Genomic DNA, 6,000 nt, shown 5'->3' with positions numbered 1-6,000 from the left:
TTTGGTATTTCCACACACACCTAATCCACTCTCCCAATGTCTAACCACCCTTGGGATTCCACTAAATCAAAATCACCAAGGTTTCCACACTAGCTCACCTTGGAAACTAGAGACACACCTAGATTACAATGGGTTCTAGGCAACCATTACACCAAGGTTTTCTCTCTAGTTTACCTTAAAAACTAGATTCACCTAGATTTTAACGAATCTAGGAAACCTATACAATTCTCAATAATAATTTAAATGTTTATAAGTAATTTGTTCACACTTAGACACAAATAAGCAATTAAGAACAAATTGTACAAGAAAATAATATTTAAATAAATAAATAAACTTGTAACCTCAAATGGAGAAGTTCGGATTTGTCGTAAAAGACTTGAAGAACTTTTTTTCTCTTGCTTTGTGGCTTTTCGGTAGATGAACAATGAATCTTTGAGAGCCTTGGAATGCTTGGAAATTAGCTTGAGAGATTTTGAGATATTTGGATGTGCAATATGTGCAATGGATACTCAAAAAATGAGTTTGGGGGTATTTGTAAGCATTTTAGCCACTAAAAAAATAGTTAATATGAAGTTTGAAATTCAAAAAATGTATAAACTTTCTCCAACAATAAGAAAATATGTCTCACCTTTAATTCAAAATAAATTTACTTTTTGCATGAGAAATCAAGATTTGAAAATTCAAATATAAGTTTTTGAGATATAAATTATTAAAACAAGAAAACATGTTTAAAAACAATCTTCTTTAATTCAAAATAAATTTACTTTTTGCATGAATAAGAGAAAACATGTTTAAAACCAATTCTCTTTAATTCAAAATAAATTTACTTTTTGTATAAGTAATAAAAACATTATTTTGAGACATAAATTTTTGAGACATAAATGATCAAAAGAAGGAAACATGTTTAAAGACAATCCACATTAAATTCAAAATGAATTTACTCTTTGTACCCACTTTTAATTCAAAATAAATTTATTTATTTTATATGAGAAAGAAATACATTTATATCATAAAATTTTTTTATTAATCATCAAAACTTAATTAATATGAGCAAGTTGACTCAACATTCTCCCTCCCACCCTTTTGATGATGATAAAAAAATGATTTATGAGGTGCTTAATGTGATAAAAAAAAATTTAAACTCCCCCTTAATTTTATACTATAAGCTCTCCCTTTCAAAAATACTAATAGCATAAAAATGTTTTGGATATAACTTAATAGATAAAATAATTTTTTAAGAATTTTAAAGACCAGACTTGATTGCCTTGATTGCACCTGCTTGATGTCCTATCTCTCACATATATTATTTTCTCACATACACAAAAAAATATCATAATATATTTTTTTCCCCATACAAAAATAATATACAATTCACACTCTCATATATATAATCTCTCATCTCATAACATCTTATTCTTCTCCCCCTTTTTGTCATAATCAAAAAGACATTTTTAACGAAGAAAATAAAGATATATAAACAATATAGCTCATGAGAGAAATATATCGAGCATAATCCACAATATCGAGCATAATTCAAGATTGCACAATATCAAAGAAAGTAATCATAGTACAGTCAAGGGATATAATAACATTACAAAATTTACAAAGTAGTAATCTAAGTCATCCACGTTGATAACTTTGGATTTTACCGATGCTCAGTGCTGATGGTGGTTGCTGAACACGACAGATCCAAGTTTATCGATATCATCTGGGAATGGTCATTGGCTGTTGCTAGTTTCGACTGGATAAGGTTACAAAGTAGCCTCTTGGAAATAAGGAAACGATACATTTTCTTCTTGGATGACTGGGTTTTCAAAATTTCAAATAGGGTTTGGATCATCCATGAGGAAAGATCCATTGTCATAACATGGGTTTGAATTGGTTTCTGGGTGAAACCAATTTTGAACATTGAGAGGGTTTGCATAAGAGGTTACAAATAGTAATTCCTCCAATAAATATAGATGAAATTGAAGATTGACGATCTGCTGTTAGAGGGAAAAAATGTTAGGTACACAGCCAAAAATAGGATCTTGAAGCCTACCTTGTGCTTCATACAAGAGTATAGTGACAGCCTCATAACGGTCATTAATCGGAAGCTAGTCCAGTAGTTTTGAGGCATTACTGGCACCAAAAACCTTATGGATGGCTACAAAATTAGTAGCTCTTTCTTCATGAAAAAAGTAAGGGGCAAATACACATGATTGAGTACATTTTCTTTTAATACTTTGCAGGCACCGCATGAAAAACTGGGTCCTAATATGATCTTCTGGTTTTATTTTATTTTATATTTATTTTATTTATTTATTTTTGATTTATTATTATTAATTTTCTTTTAAAAAAATGTCTTGTCACTATTTTTAGGGTTTCGATCAACAGAGGCGAAAGGGCGAGGGTGAGGGTGAGAGGAAGAAGGCAAGGGTGATGAACGGCTATGGGCGATTGGGTTGATTTGGTCGGATCTAAGTAGATATGGCTAGATGAACAGACGGATAGATGGACGAACATACGGATCGATGGATGAACAGATGGACAGACGGAGGAACAAATGGATAGACGAAGAAACAGATAGACGAAAGGTTGACCACCGTTGGTTAGATCCGTGCTGCCAACGCTCAGATCTACACCTCGAACATTCAGATCTAACCCTTGTAGATTAGATCAGCATCTCATTTAGCCAGATCTGACACTATTATTCAGATTGTATATTTGAGTAACCACAAAAGAAACAGAAAAATCGCTCTAAGTGTATCAAACCTACCTCGAAAAACTAGATAGGCACTGATTTAAACTTACTTCGAATACTAGAATGAAACTTTTGAGAGATCTACCAAATATATGACATGAAACGGTAGCTACTAAAGCATAAACTACTCGTTTTTCTTTCCCTGTGAGAATAGCATGATGAGCCTAAGTTACGGTAGCTCTGAATGAAGGGGGAAGATCATAGAGGGAAAGCAAACAGATGAACAAGAGAGGCGATGAAAATAAGAACTCACCGTGGAACCGATCAACGAGATAGCGATGAACGAGGGAGACGATGGCTATCGGTGGTGAAGGCGATGAACGAGGGGACAACGGAGACGACGGCGAACGAGGGGACAACGGAGACGACGGCAACCAAGGGGATGATGGAGGACGCGGGCGACGAGAGAGAGAAAGAGAATAGAGACGAAGGGTTAACATGAGTTTTTTTTTTTTTTTTTTATAAACTATAAGGTTTGTGTTGTTTTTTTTTAAATTTAATTTAATTTAATTTATTATTATTGTTATTATTATTATTATTTAAAAAAAAAACAGAAACAAAGTTTGCACAACAAATTTCTTCCAAATACACTTAGCATAATAATTGATTAAATAAATATTCTTTACTTAAGCTTTTAAATATATAAATTATTTATTTATTTACATTTATGTAACACATGACGTAACTCACACATATATATATACTATAAGTCCTAATACATTCATAAATGAAATATTTAAGCATACAACATATTTAGACCCTTTCAAAATAAAAAAAAATTATTCTAGAAAATAAGGACTAAATTGTCCAAAACCTCATTTTTCTTCCAAACGAACCAATTTTGCTTGCATTGAATGACTCCAAAAATATATCTATCACAATAGGTCATGCAAGTTGGATCAACATTATGGAAATGAGGGTTTTCAAACAAAATCTCAAAGAATTTCAAACATTTAAACACCATGGAATAAAACTTAGACATAAGCATGGAAATTTTTATTAAGTCCAATTCTTTTATATGCCATAGGATGATTTTTCACATTTTAAGACATTTGACAAACTTAGATTTCAAGCCATAATAATTTTAGAATTTAGGAATAAGGTGATTACCCAAAAATCAAACCTCTCATATTTCCATTTATCCCATTGGCTTTCCATCCTATTTTTAAGAGTGAGGTTTAAACCATAGAACTCTTCACCTCTCTTGTGCCATGAGCTTCCAATTAAGCAAATATAACATGTTTCCCATGTGGATCTCATGCACATTGGCACACATAAGGCTAAGTTTTAGCCTTGGGCAGCCATTTATAGACAGGTCTCTTGAATCTTTCTTCATTGGGATCAAATGATTTAATTATTCTTGATGTATGTGGATGAGGAGCAACATTTAAGATTTTATTATCTAACTCAATCATTGTTTGTATTACCCCTTTGGGTATCTACATTTATACTATATTGTTTCTCTTAGTTTGGGGTCTCCATCTAGGTTGTTTCCATTCTCTTTTAGATGTTTTGTACCTTGGTTTAGGTTTTGAATTTTTTTTTTTAAATTAATGTGGCTAAACTTTTTTCTATGGATTTCTTTTCTACTAATAATTTATCATTTTGAGTTTTTAATATTTTATTTTCTTCTTCAAGATTAATTAATTGATCTTCTAATTTATCTTCATTTTCTTTCTTGAGTTCTTGTGATTTTTCTCTTAAATTCTTTATTTCACTATTTAGTTTTTCATTTTCTTATTTATGATTCTTCTTGATTATTTTTACTTCTTTCTTAATAGATATATATTTTGTATATACTTCTTCGTATGCTTTTTGTAATTCTTCTAACTCTAAGTTATCTTCCTCTTCTTCATCTTCTTCTATAGCCATAAAACATACATGTGTCTTTTCCTTATTAGATTGGAATGACTCACTAGAATCATTCATATCCCATGCGGGAATGACATTTTTCTTTGATTTCTTTGCTCTTTTTTCTTCCTTCTTCTTTTTCTTTTTCTTTTTCTCATCACCTTTGTATATTGCTAATGTTTTCTTTTCATTATACTCTTTAGCATTTTCATTCATTTTCCTTAGCATTCTAAAAGTATTTGAGACTTTTTCAAACCATCCATTCAAATTACTAATTTTCTCACTAAACCATAACTTACATCCTTGATATTGAGACATAAGAAAACTCATTTTAGAATTATTGGTTCATTTATGAATTCTCTCTAATTCTTTTCATAATTCATGAAATGTGGAGAATAAAGACAATTTTTTACACTCACTGGGCGTTAAAGAATTAAGAATTAAATACCTTACCCTATGGTCCATTTCTATTTATCTTAGGTCTTCATTTGACCATTCTTCCTCATATTGAGAGGATAGATCAAATCCATCCTTAACAAGTCTCCATAAAAGATAGCTTATGGAAATGATATAGGATTTCATCCTAATCTTTCAAAAGGTATAATCATTTCTAATGAGCATTGGAGGACTAGAGGGGATTGAAACATCACTTAGGGATTGGTTAAAATAAGAGGTCATTATAAGATCTTATCCTAAGATTTGAGATTGATAATCACAAATATTTTAGGACTCGCTCTGATACCAATTGTTGGTCCCGTAGGGTATGCCCACTCAATAGGAGGGTGAATTGAGTGATTAAATTTTTTTTCAATTTTAATAAATATTTTTTATTAATGAATTTATTGAAAAATATATATTTAATAAATATAATAAATTGTATTTGAGATTAATAATAAATGTAAGCCACAAGATATAACAAAAATAAATACAATAAGCCACAACACAATTTATAGTGGTTCAATGTTTCCACACACACCTAATCCATTCTCCCAATGTCTAACCACCCTTGGGGTTCCACTAAATCAAAATCACCAAGGTTTTCACACTAGTTCACCTTAGAAACTAGATACACACCTAGATTACAATGGGTTCTAGGCAACCACTACATCAAGGTTTTCTCCCTAGCTTACCTTGAAAACTAGATTCACCTAGATTTTAACGGATCTAGGAAATCTATACAATCCTTAATAATAATTTAAATATTTACAAATAATTTATCCACACTTGGACACAAATAAGCAATTAAGAACAAATTATACAAGACAATAATATTTAAATAAATAAATAAATTTGTAACCTCAAATAGAGAAGTTCGGATTTGTCGTAGAAGACTTGAAAACCTTTTCTTCTCTTGCCTTGTGGCTCTTCGGTGGATGAATAATGAATCTTTGAGAGCCTTGGAATGC

This window comes from Diospyros lotus, chromosome 5 (assembly GCF_014633365.1).
Source record: "Diospyros lotus cultivar Yz01 chromosome 5, ASM1463336v1, whole genome shotgun sequence".
NCBI lineage: Eukaryota > Viridiplantae > Streptophyta > Magnoliopsida > Ericales > Ebenaceae > Diospyros > Diospyros lotus.
Note: the sequence above shows the minus strand (reverse complement) of the source record.